At 49.6% G+C, this 13578-nt stretch overlaps 1 protein-coding gene across 2 annotated transcripts in view; it reads left to right on the top strand.

Moving 5' to 3' along the window:
* The window catches only part of LOC105495866 (estrogen related receptor beta), a 190746-nt gene that overhangs the window by 7750 nt on the left and 169418 nt on the right, over positions 1-13578 (top strand). Inside the window, exon 2 of one of the 2 annotated variants that reach the window (XM_011765752.3) lies at positions 2925-3037. The exons of the other annotated variant lie outside the window; for it this stretch is intronic. The gene's annotated coding sequence lies outside the window, so the exon portion shown is untranslated. The remainder of the gene's footprint in view (positions 1-2924; positions 3038-13578) is intronic. 2 annotated transcript variants of the gene reach the window in all.

The raw sequence follows: 13578 nt of genomic DNA, 5'->3' as shown, positions 1-13578 counted from the left end.
TTTTGGGACGACCTGGCCAAGCCTTTTTCCTCTCATGGAAATCTGCTCTCCATAGCCTAACACATTCATGGACTGCTGCAGTCCGGATGTGAAGGTGGGATGCCATTTAACATGGCTTGTCTGGGGTGTCCTAAGCATTCAGAACCACTGGAGTGTTGTCTCTGCACAGGGCCAATTCCTCTTCCCTGTAGCATGGCTAAAGTGGGGTTGCTTGTTTGCCACGTATTTGATGGTGCACCTTTGGGGAGTACTTTGCAAAGAAAGAAGAATAGGAATAAGCACGGGCAATTTCTCATGCCCCTAAGGGATGCCATTTGTATATTTCAAGGGACTTGGAGAACTAACATCACGTTCTTGGGGAAAATTCCAAATCCAGACTTGTGACTAGCCTGGGTGTTTGTGCACACGTGTGCACATTAGGAATATTGTGGTCAGTCGTCCATGACTCTTCTTTCTCCATCTCGGGCTGAGAGTAATCTTGAAGGAACATGTAATTACTATTTACTGTAGGGCACTCAATTGAGAACACCCTCATGTAATGAGTCTTGAATTAATTCTGCCTTTAGAATCCCATATGCTGTTGCTCCTTTGGAAACCAGTGGGGATCAAGCACCACTTTTAGCCCAGGGGAAAAGACCACAAGATGGATATGAGTCCCTGCAAGTTCAGGCTTTACTCTTGAGTAGTAGAAACATGGTTGTTGGTGGCGTCTTTCTTGGGCAGAATCTTCACTCGGATCTCTGCCCTTTATGATGGAAGCTTCGGAACAGAGCCAGTGTAACCTAATGGATAGTCTTGGTAGACCGGGACAGTCAGCAGCATGGCTAAAGGAAGGGAGTTAAGAAAATTCCTAGAGACAGGATGACACCATTTATATAAGATTTTTAAACATGCAAAATTATGCCGTATATAGCCTAGGGATCAGCCATAAGATATGCATGGCAATGAAACACCAACTTCAGGAGAAGAGGGATACATGCTTATTGGGATATTATCTGTACTCATCTGCCAAGCATGCTTTGGCTTCCTTGGTTTTCCCACTTATTTTTGGGATGATTTGCCTAATCATTTAAGATGGGTAATGAGGCCAGAGGGAGGGCAAGTGGATGCATTGTTATTAAACCTGTGGAATCTATTTGCTAAAATATCAGAAATATTACCTTGAAATATGACACTCTATGAATGCCGTGGGACACTGTCTCAGAGGCTACCAAACTGCTTACAGAAATAAAACTGATTTTGTAGTAGCATATTGAGCAAGCATTTACATTAGCTTCCATAAGCCACTGCCTGATGGCTTTCTAGGTGTCACTTCGTCTCTCTCTGCCTCTGTTTCTTCTTCTGTAAAAGAAATGGGTGGTCTAGATGATCTCCAAGGACTGTTCTGTTCAGTCTTGACCTTCTCCTGTGCCCCCCGCCCCCGCCTCCCTGGCAGTGATCACGTTGTATGACAGCTGTTTGCCTGTCTGTTTCCCCTCCAGAATTAAGGACTCTGTAGGCAGGGCATGGTGGGCCTGTCTCCCAGCACTGTGCCTGGACATGACAGGCACTTGACACGCTTTGGATGTACTAATGAGAGAAATGATACAAAAGTAGATGCCAACCCCCGCAGCCCAGTATCGACTTGGCTGTTTCCAGAAATGCCACAGGCCTGGCTGATTGTGCTTAGCAGCTTTGGTTTCCTCCCTTGAGGCTCTCCCTCATGGGTCAGGGATGGCGGTTGGTGCCTTCGTGGTGTGAACTGAGAATATGTTAGTAATAATATGTAAACTGAGCTGTCCCAAACAAACCCCCTGAAAACACCTTGGAGGAATGACATTGTTTCCTGAATGCCATGCTTACTTCTCTCCATGCCCATTCTACTGCCTGTTTCTGGTTTTTTCCCCTCTCTCTATCATACTCTATTAATTTAAAAATATTACATTTGGAGACTTGCTAAATAAAGAGACCTCAGAGTACAAAATATCCCTTATTCATTTTCTGGGTCCCTATGTGCTTCCTTATAAAGATTTTTTCTTATTTTTTACTAAATGGCCTTGATTTTATCATTAATTGCTGTGCGACAATTCTTTTTACTGTGTCTAACTTATTTCTTAAATATTCTCCCATAAGTCCTTAACTCTATTGGTCTCTGTGCCTCTTTCCATTCCTGTCTTTGCCATTTTGTAAAATTTATGAAGCGATTCCTTTATATATTGAACCCTTGATCTCAGGCCTTCCCTATAGTCTTCCACCCAAATTTCCCAGAAGAATGGTTCTTACAATTGGACTTTCACAGTCCAGGTAATCTTGGGTCTTTGTCATTTCCATACTGAGCCTGGGGACATGCTTTGTTCTCTATCCCCTAAAATCTCCTATTTTCTTTAACCAGCAGTTTTCACATTGGGGTTGAACCATATTATGACTTTAAAGCTTTAAGAATTCTTCAGTATCTTTCTTTTGCTCTATATTGTGAAAGATTCTATGTTTTCACCCATTACCTAGTCATGACATTTCCCTAAGACATTTCTTTATTGTTTCCTTACCTTGTTGTCTAGTGCTTGCCTGGTTTTTGACTTTTTCAAGTGTGCCTCCTCTGTATTACTCTTCTGAGTGTGGGAGAAGGAAAGACGCATTTTTTGAGAGCCTGTTCTGTGCTGGAAACTTTCTGTAGTTTACCTCACTTATCCTTGGAATGACTGCAAGATGGTATTAGGATTCTTCCCATGATGCAGAAGAGGAAACTGAGGCTCTGAGGTTAAGGATCTTGCTTAAGGCCACCCAGGTAGCAAATAGTACCATCGAATGTCACCTTCCACAATAGGCAACAGGGCTGAGTGCAAACAGGCAACCACATGAATACCCTTTTGTATCATTTACATGTATATTGAACTCGGTTCAACATTTTCAAAGTTTTCGTCTTTTTATGTCTTTTCTTTAAAAAGGGTTGAGTGTCCCCCTTCACAGACCCATGTGAAAGAGAGGTCCTGATACTCTAGCTTTGATTCCCCAAGTCCCTGCGTCCTTGTAAAGATGACAACACAGACGCCTCTGCCAGGTCAGCCCTCTGTTAATCAGCCTTCGCTTTCCTTTGGAACTGCTAACAGCCTTGCTTTTCCATAAGTCAGTTTCTAAAAATCTCTGCTGAGGAGCCAGGAACCATGTTGGAGAATGCAGACCTAATCTGCAGGTTTAGACTTTCAAAGTGCCTGTGTGGCTGGGAGCTCTTTCCGAAAGCACATGCTCATTCTCCCCTACCTTAGCATGTCCACACCTTCCCGGCCCCATCTCCTGCCCTACTTCTGGCCTTCTAGCCTCCCTTCCCTATCCCATAGACAATGTTTTCATTCCATTGCGTTTCACATCTTGTGTTTTTCCCACCATACTCTTTCCACAGGTCATCTTTCTTGAGACCTGAAACTGGTAGTCCATCGCCTCTCCCACCACCAATAATATCATCTTAACCCCTTGGGGGACATGAACATGTTCATCCCTCCGTGTGGGCTGTCCCAAGCTTACTCCACTGCCAAGCTTTCTCACTGAGGGAGTGAGCCATGGGCAGTGGGGTCTCCTGCCGATGCTGATGCCACTGCCTTGGGCAGCTGGCCTCCTCGCCCACTCTCCTGTGACCTTTATCTCTGCGCGATCCGCCCACCTTGGCTCTTGGGATGCTAATCACATTGCTCAGGAGAGTTATAACATCTCCCCACCTTGGATGGAGTCCAGCATGTGCTCACTGTTTGGGACAAAGTGTTTATCCTCTCTCTGCCCGTGACCTTCCGTGGACACAGGTTCATCAGGTTCCTGCCTTTCCACTGGCTTCACTCTCTCTCCAGGGGCTCCCACAGCCTGCAATCTCCCTCCTGAATGCAGTGGGTGGGGGGCGTCTGGGGGATGCTAGCAGATGTTTAAAAGTCGCTGATGTGATTTCCAATGTTCAGCACTTCCCCCTTTTCTCTGCACCACAGTGTCACATTGAAAACCTCAGATCACTGAAGTTAGATGATCGAACAGGGAGATTTTTTTGTCTCTAGAGCATTCGCATTCCTTGGGGACATTTTTTTTTTTCCATCTTGTCTGGCATTCTTAGATTCCCCAGTTTTTGGTCTCTCTCTCTCTCTCTTTCTCTCTTTTTTTTTTTTTTTGTTTGTTTGTTTCTTTTGAGAGAGAGTCTCACTCTGTTGCCCAGGCTGGAGTGGAATGGTATGAACACAGCTCACTGCAGCATTGACCTCCCGGGCTAAGCAGTTCTCCTGCCTTGGCTTCTTGAGTAGTGGGGACTACAGGCATGTACCACTATGCTTGGCTAAGTTTTTGAATTTTTGGAGAGATAGATAGGTTATCACTTTGTTGCCAGGCTTGTCTTGAACTCTTGGGCTCAAGCAATTCTCCCACCTCAGCCTCCCAAAGTGTTCAGATTACAGGCATGAGCCACTGCATCCAATCTGGTCTCTCTTTTCATAAGGAGCCCACTCAAGTTCTCGTGTCGGGGAGTGGGAGTGTGTTGGATGTGACTGTAGTTGCTCCTGATAGAGGCTCCTGGGTTCTCAGCTATAAGGTGACAGCATATTCGGGTGAATTGCGTGGGATCTGTTGACTTCCCAAGTGGTGGCCTTGACCAAGGCTCTGGTTCTCCAGATGGGAGTGACCCAGAGGAGGCCAATGCTGTTCTCTCTGGTTTCTGGGGCCATTGCACGTTCAGGGGCTGGAATTTTCCCCAGAGTGGGTGAGTCTGCCACATAGCTGGTGCTTCTTCATCTGAAGGAGGCATGTAAGTATCTCTGCCAGATGGCGTTTGGCATTCCCTTGTTCTTGGGTTCCATTGTCACCCTGGCTGTTTGGGGAAGATTTCTGAGAGGTAGGGGAGGAGGCTAACTTAGGTCAGAGTCTCCAGGGGCAGAGCCTGAAACGGGCACTCTGGGTAAGAGCTGTGTTGAGGGAGTGCTGTCTGGGGAATCCTGTAAGGGACTGAAGAAGGAAAAATAGGGCGGCAGGAAGCTGAGCAAAGATGTGGACTCAGCTGAGGTCTAGCCTCAGCCTATCCAGGAGCATAAATGAGGCTGCAGAGCTGTCCAACCTTGAGGCACAGAGACTGGTCAGTTCTAACCCCAAGTCAATCAGTCATTGGCTGAGAGCTGCCCCGGCGGGTAGGGATTAGCCTCCCAGGCCCTTCTGGACCCCATGAGGGCTCATGTGGGTCTTGGGCAATTTGCAGACCCTTTGTTAGCAGCTGTTAGCAGCTGGGGATGGGAGCATCACTGGCCAGAGGGATCTGAGCAGAGCACCAACAGCATCTAGGACAGAAAGACGATGGGAGCTGATGCCCTAGCGTGGTCCTCATCCCCTCCCTCTCTGTGGGTCCCTCTAGAATGTGACCGTGAGCTTCCATCTCTTTCCAGGTTGAGCTCAGGGTAGAATCCATCAAAGAGAACCAGGACCCTGGGTGTTGAAGCTTCCAGGCTACAAAAAGAGGGATTCCGAAGACCATCAGTGTCTGGAGCTTGGGTTACATCTCTCTTTCTCTCTGCTAGTTTGGGCTCAGCAAAGGCAGAGGAAGGGGAATCACTCACTGCCACATATGTGCTGTTGGTGGAGGGCTGGAAACAAAGTAAGAAATCGCCTCTTTCTCTTCTAAGGAGGACAGCTTCTCTCCAGGTCCTTTTGATGGAATTAGGAGCTCCCTACAATGGCCTTCCTACAGGGAAGTCTTTTGGCCTTTGATTTCCCTTCAGCAAAAGGCCAGGATAGGGAATGCTGGCATCGCCTGTTACAAAGCGGCACTTTCTTTCTTTTCTTTTCTTTTTCTTTCTTTTTTTTTTTTTTTTTTTTTTTTTTTTTTTTTTTTTGTTTGAGATGAGTCTTGTTCTGTCACCCAGCCTGGAGTGCAGTGGCTCAATCTCCGCCTCCCAAGTTCCAGGGATTCTCCTGCCTCAGCCTCCCGAGTAGCTGGGATTACAGGCGTGCGCCACCATGCCCAGCTAATTTTTGTATTTTTAGTAGAAACGGGGTTTACCATGTTGGCCAGGCTGGTCTGGAACTCCTGACCTCAGGTGATCTGCCCACCTTGGCCTCCCAAAGTGCTGGGATTACAGGTGTGAGCCACTGTGCCCGGCCCCAAGCAACACTTTTTATAAACGTCCATGTGCCTGGCTCTGCATGGGAAAAATACAGGAAGATAAATTCTTATTCTTTTGGTGTTTGAAATATCAAATTAGTTAGGGCAGGAGTGGGGAGAGAAAGGGAGGGGTTGTCTGCTAGATTTAATTCGTTGTCGTCTGTCTGGCTACCTCAAGGGGAAGGAGACGGGGTGTGTAAGGAAGGCAAGCGCATGGAGAAGGGAAACTTGTATTGCCAAAGGACCACGTTTAGAGTCCTGGGTCAAATTCTTCTCGTATTAATGCATCTGATCTCCACGGCAAGCCTTCGAAGTAGGTGATGTCTCCAGTTTGTAGCTCAGGGAACAGAAGCTCCCAGCTCAGACTACCTGAGGAGGCTGCAGATCTAGGCAATGACAAAGACAAGTTTCAAACTCAAGCCTGGTTGCCTCTTATAGCTCATGTTATCTTGCCGCTAAACCAATAGGGCTTGGATACCTAATTCTGGAAACACTGGGGTGGCTGAAGCGGGAGGTCAGGGCCATGAGGGCGTGGTGGCCCACAGTAACTCTGGACAGCCCAGCTTATCCCAGGCCCCAAGGGCTTGAGTGCCTCCCTGAGTGAACTCCTCTACTGCACTCAGGCTCCTCTTCTCATTACCCACCTGTGCTACATACCCACAGGCTGGAGTCCCCCAGCCCAATGCCACATCACATCTTCTCTATGTTTATTTTGAGAAGCCTCCCTAGTGATATAAAGGCCAAGAGTAAAGCACCCCCGTTCCACATGCCTGACATCCACCACTGACTGCAATCACATCTGTGCTCAGGGACCCATGCGTTCACTCTGTGCCAGCCTGAGTGCCTGTGCCTGCCCAGTGGTTTCTTGTACACCCACTCAGAATGCCACGCCCAAGTGTGTTTTTAACACCTGCTCTGTGCTAGGCACTGCTGAAACTAAAAAAAAAGAAAAGAAAGAAACAAGATGCAATGATGTCACGGTGCTGAAGTGAAGGAACCTACACGTGGACAGCATAGGGGATGGTAAAAGTCCAGACTTTGGACTTGGGCAAATCTGGGTTCATATTCTGGCTCTGCTGTTTCTTAGCTCTGGGATCCCTGGTAAGTTAATCCGCCTCTTTGCATTTCAGTTTTCTTGTCTGTGCAAAGGGGATAATAAAATCTAATCTTGTGGGGTTACTCTAAGGTCTAAAGGAGATGAGGCATGGGGAAGCACCAACTCCTCTTGTAGCTAAAGTTCACGGACAGTGAGTGTTCCTGAGCATTTGTGGACACAAAAGCATTGAGTGAGAGGAGTGTTGCTGGTAACAAGGTCAGTCTAATCTAGAACTTTGCTGACTCAAGAGTTTGGCTGTAGAAGTGTGTAGAGGGTAGGAATGGGGTTTGCTTTGGAAGACGTTGGGGCTGCATGATTTCCCCCTGCTTTTCCAATTTTAGGACCCAATTCCACCTTGGAAGGCCCCTTGACTTTCTTCTCTGGCTGTGCCCTGCACAGAGCGGGGAGAAAAGCACCCTTCTTGCCAGCTGCTTTTTCCAGACTTGACATATTTACGTCCCTGGGCATAGGGAGGGCTCCAGGGTGCACAGGCCACCATCTGCTAGAGCCACCACGCCTGGGCCCAGCACCAGCCCAGTCTTGGGACCCCATGCCCAGTTTTTGGCAGCTTCCTGGGCTGGGAGAACCCAGGTCTGAGCCAGGTGACCTCGCAGCTGTGCCTTCCACCCCTCAGGGGCTTGTGTTTGTGTCTCTTTTGGGGGCCTTCCTGGCTGCTGGGCAAATGGCCCACTGTCCTTCACTACCAGCAGCTCACATTGCCCAGCCTGTGCCAGTGGTTGGCAAGGGGTTCTCAACCAAGAGGCCTGGTGTCCTAGTGTCTCTTGCATGTGCAGCTGCCTGCGTGCCACCCAGGGCCGGGGACCCACGTGGGGGTGGGCTAAGCCACTGGTCTCCACCTCCTGGGACTTGGCCAGCTTCCCCATTTCTCTCTGACAGGTCTGGAAACTCCTTGAAAGGTATCTATGCTCATGTGAGTCCAAGGGGGAAACTGGACAAGTGTCTCAGAAAATAGAGATGCTTGTTAAATTCTACCGAAAGGATATTTGACATTATGGGAGGTGGTAGGTTTTCTAGCCTGACTTCCTGAAAAAGTATTCAGCTTGTGATGATGATGATGATGATGGTGATGGTGATGATCATGATGAGCCAGGCACTGCGCTCTCTCCTGTCATCCCTTCTCAGGCTCAGCAACCCAAGGAAGTGCATACTGTAATCCCCCAGAGGAGAAAGACAGGCCCTGGGGAGTTAAATGACTCTCCTACGGCCTACGACTGTTGAATGGCGGCACTGGAAGTTGAACCAGGTCTTACTCTAATGCCTGTGCTTTTTTCTTGTTTTTTGTTTTTTTGTTTTTTGTTTTTTTTTTTTGAGACAGAGTCTCACTCTGTAGCCCAGGCTGGAGTAGTGCAGTGGCGCGATCTCAGCTCACTGCAACCTCCGTCTCCCAGGTTCAGGCAATTCTTCTGCCTCAGCCTCCTGAGTAGCTGGGATTATAGGCATGCACCACCATACCCGGCTAATTTTTGTAATTTTTTTTTTTTAAGTAGAAACGAGGTTTCACCATGTTGTATAGGCTGGTCTCAAACTCCTGACCCCAGGTGATTCGCCCACCTCGGCCTCCCTAAGTGCTGGGATTACAGGCATGAGCCACCGTGCCTGGCCATGCCTGTGCTTTTGACCTTATACCACACTTCAGCCCCATACAATGCTTTGTGGAACTCTGGGATCATTTATATCGGAGCTACAGAGGAGACCTCAAACAAGTAAGGAGTACTTCTCCATTTTATAGGATGAAAAACTGAGGCTGGTGGTCAGAGCACCCTCGGTCCAGTGCTCACGCCAATATAGGGCCTCAGTGAGGGTCCTAACCTCCTGGGGTGAGCTGCAGAGTTGCTGAGACACTGTGTGCATTTTAGCAAAAGCTCTACCGTGTGTTTTAGAAACTTCAAATGTAGGAAGATACAGGAAAGAGAGGAATTAGCTAGAGTTGGTCTAGGAATGAGATGTACTGGCTGGGAGGCCTCTTAATCTTCCTCAGTCAGGGACCAGGACCATCATCTTCTGGGGGGACTCCTATCGATGCCCCCAATCCAGACACAAGTGCTGCAGGCAGCCTTTAAAAACGTGCATGTGCGCCCGCATATAGGTGCCACCGTTCGTTTAAGGCCAGGGCCCTTCTTGCCCCACCACCCCCCACACACCTCCCAGGGCTCACACCCACCTCCACTGCCCTCTTGCCCTTCCACTGCCCTTGAGTTCCATGCACCAGCTATGCGGCAACACCCTGTTTTCCTGAACGAGGGCCAGGCTGGGCTGCATCCCTGCGTCCTGGCTCACACAGACCCTTCATGACTCTGCTAGATTCTCCCCTTCTCAGAGAAGCCTCATCATGCCTCCTCTTGCAGACATCATCTCCCCTGCTCTTGTCCACACATGCACTCTGTGCCCAGTCTGCAGCAGCCCCTGAGTCCCAGTTATGTGCTGCTGCGTCTGTCTTCCCTCCAGGACTGAGATCTCTTGAGGCAGGAACTATGTTGCAAATATTCAAAAGAATTCCCCAAAGAGCTGTGTGTGTGTGATCCCTGGTGCACAGAGTAGTTGCTCAATACATTTTTGTGGAGTTCAGTTCAAAAGAGAGCAGGGGCTGAATAGTCAGATTGTGAAGGGAGCTGAGTGTCAGCATGGTTATGGGGGTGGGAGGGTAAGGGGAGGGAAGGGGCTTGGCAGCCAGTATTTTATGGTATTTAGGAAAAAGCAATTGGGTACCTGTTTGGCCACCACACCCCACTAACTCCAGTGTCAAATTGGATCACATTCTGGGAAAGGGGTCACTTGAGAACTTGTCTTCCCAGGGCCCAGGAGAGAACAAGGAGAAGTGGGAGGTTCCCAGCCCTAGAATAAATAATCGAGTCAATCTCAGGTTTAACTCCCTTTGACCTTGTGTCCCTGACACTGCTACCAGGAGGTCCCGGGGCCAGCAGGTTCTCTCTTTGTGCCAGTTCCCCATCCCCATCCCTCTGCAGGGAGCTGGGAGGCTCCGTGCATCCCAATGCCGGCTGGCCCAGCTGGAAACAGCTGTGCACAGCACAAACATGCACAGCACAAACATGCACAGCACACGCCAGGCACTGACCTATGCAAACACAAGTAGAATTATAGCCGCCCATAAACAAATTAGCATCCTTTAAAAGGTGAAAAGCTCCATAAAATGTCTGGGTTTTGTTTACGGCTCCAAGGTGGGGTGGCAGGGAGCTGGATTAAATCACCGAGGTGCCCATGTAGCGCGGGCTCTCTTTTCTCCTCTCACCTCCCCCCACCACCCTTGTAGGCACACGCAGACCCGGGCGCACACTCACATGCACATGCCGCCCCGCCTGCAATGGCCGCTCAGTCCGTCCTGCCGTTGTTCCTGCCAGCCCGGGTCCCAGCAGGTGTTCCCTAATTAGCAATCTCTTCATTTCCAATCAAAGCACAAAGCGGCCCCAAAAGCCCGTCTTTATGAGGGAGCCGAGCAGCGGCTAGGGATGTGTGGGGGGGATAATTGTCTTCGCCAGTGGCGGCAGTAAGCGGGCTGGCTAATTCATTATTGTAATAACTTTGCTTGTCCTTGGGGAGGTTTGGGTGGGGGAGGGAAGGAGGGGAAGGGGGAAGGGACTGAGTGTGGCTGAGGGTGGGGTGGGTGAGGGTCTGGGGCCAAGGGATGGGAGGCAGAAGAGGGAATGACGGACACACCTGTTCGCGGCCCTCCTTGCAGGGAGCCCTCCCTCTCGTTGTGTACCCATTCCCCACAGCAGGCCAGGATGGGCCCTGGTTCTGAGGGAGGCTCTGGGATCTAGGAAGCAGGGTGGTGTTTACCCTCTGGGGCCCAAGGGGCTGGCACCCAAATAAATCTCAGGGTCAGTGCTGTGGGGTGGGGTCCTGGGAGCCAGGCTGCTGTCTTCCCAGGACCAAATCCCACGAACTCCTGGCCCTACGTTTTCATCCCACCTGAAAGTGACAGAGGGGGTGACAGAGGGGGTCCAGTTAGAGTGTCCAAGGCGCATCCCTACACTGTTGTTGGCAGAGCCATATAGGTGACAACTCAAAGACCCCCCAACCCAAAGCAGGAACTAACCACGAAGGTGCCTATGAGTACCCCTAAAAAGAGGCCATCATAGCCGCTGGCCCGGGTTGCCCCCACACTCTGTCCTGGTGTGCTTGCCCTGACCATTTCCTGGAGTAAGAGGTGGGGGACTGCTCCCTGGCAGCTGGTGTACAAGTAGACTAAGAATCGAGGAAGGGAGGATTGCGGTGGCTGGGTCGATAGGGGGCTTCCGGAAGCTTTAGGACTCCAGCTGAGCCCCCATCAGAAACAAAACACAGGTATGGAGGAAGCAAGGGCAGTGTCCCTGGTGGAGGAAACTGTGTGAGCAAAGGCTCAGGGTGAATCCTGAACCTGAGGACAAAGGGAGGCAGGTGTGGGGGATGGAGGCAGGGGTATGCGGAGGAGTCCTGGGAGAATCTGGGAACACAGGGTGGGTGGGGCTGGCCACGGAAGAGCTGAGTGGCAGGCTGGAGACTCGGTCTTCATCTCTTGCACCCACAAATCAATAGCAGTAGCAGCCCCAGCTAGAGAGCCTGTGGATGGCCTTGCCCTGCCCTGGAGAGATGGGGTTAGTTAGGTAAGCCCTCAGTTTCTGGGGACAGCCCGTCCTAGGTCACACTGGAACTTGGAGGAGATGGCCAAGATAGGAACCTACCAGATGGCTAAAGAGGAAGGGATCATCTCCCCATACTCCTCCCTCTCCCCTGAAGCTGCCATCCCAAATCCTGGCCATGTGACACTTGTTATGGACGTTAGAAACGACTTCTGACCAGCCCTGGCGTGACTCCTGACTTTCTCTAAGTTCTGGGCATTTCCCTGGCCTGAGTGCCTGGTGGTGACTGGCCAGTGGTAATGTTGTGGCTCCAGGATCAGAAGACCTAGAATCAAATCCTGGCCCCATCTGTGAATGCACCTTTGTGTCTCAGTTTCCTCATCTATAAAATGGGGACAATAAGAATAGCTGCCTCACATGAACTAACACGGGTGACGTGCACAGCACAGCGCTGACTCATGTAGTGAGGGTCCCTAATGTGTTCTCTCCTGCTCTTAAAGATATGAGAAGGAGGAGGTCGGTGTGTGTGGGTGGGGAGGGGCTATCAGAGCTTCACTTCCCTCCTTTACCCATTTTTCCCCCACCTGGGAAGTGGAATGGAGAAGGCTGAATATGGATGCTCTAAGGTTCTCTGGTTGAAGGACAACAGAGAGCTGGGGATATGCAGCTGCCTGTCCTCTTGTCCAGGGGGCTAGCTAATTTGGAGATCTGACATCACCCTGGCAGCAGCAACCAGGAGGCCAAGGCCCAGCCCTGTTCCAGCTCAGCCCCGCCTCTTTCTGCTTGGTTTGGGTCAGGAGGCCTTGTGGCAGCATTCTGGTCCCTTCTCCTGTGCCAGGAGGGCAGCCACATCCCTGGCTTTGCTCACCAGGAGTCCCCCAGCCCCGATCTTGGTCTGGCCCACAGAACTGAATTTAGAAGTCCAGATGCCCAGCGCCCAGTCACCTCAATGCTCATTTCCTGAAGACTTTGTGGCTTTGGTGTCTAGCTCTCATCCTAGCTTAAGAAAACCTAGGAGCCAGCTTTCTGTCCCCTCCCCAACCCCAATTTACAGATCATTTTACAATGGCTTTTCAACAAATATTTATGAAGCATCTATTATGTGCTTGGTGGGAGAACCTGATGCTACACCAATAAAGCAGAGGATGATTGGAGTAGCCTCTCTCTTGGGATGGAGAAGGCCTCTCTGCAGAGGTGACATGTAAGCCTCCATCCACCCAAGGAACCTGCAGGGAACCAAGTTAGAATCTGCGTGGGCCAGAGCAGTTCTGTCCAGTGGAAATGCAATGCAAGCCACATGTGTAATTTTAAATTTTCTAGTAGCCACACTTGTAAAATTTTTGAGACTGGATCTCAAAAAGGCTGGAGTGCAGTGGCACGATCACAGCTCACTGCAGCCTCTATCTCCTGGGCTCAAAGCATCCTTCTGCCTCTGCCTCCTGAGTAGCTGGGCCTACAGGGTGCACCACTATATATGTGTGTGTGTGTATATATATATATATATATTTTTTTTTTAGTGGAGACAAGGTTTTGCTGTGCTGCCCAGGCTGGTCTGAAACTCCTGAGTTCAAGCAATCCTCCTGTCTTTGCCTCCCAAAGTGTTGGGATTACAGTCATGAGTCATTGCACCAGGCTACATTTTTTTAAGTCAAAAGAAACAGTTGAAATCAGTTTTAATAATATATTTTATTTAACCCAATATATCAAAATATTATCATTTCGACATGTAGGTAATATTAAAAAAAATTATTACGGAGATATTTTACCTTCTTTTTCTTGTGCTAAGTGTT

This window comes from Macaca nemestrina, chromosome 7 (assembly GCF_043159975.1).
Source record: "Macaca nemestrina isolate mMacNem1 chromosome 7, mMacNem.hap1, whole genome shotgun sequence".
Classification (NCBI taxonomy): domain Eukaryota; kingdom Metazoa; phylum Chordata; class Mammalia; order Primates; family Cercopithecidae; genus Macaca; species Macaca nemestrina.
The sequence above is the reverse complement of the archived record's forward strand: the minus strand, read 5'-3'. Positions and strand labels throughout refer to the sequence as shown.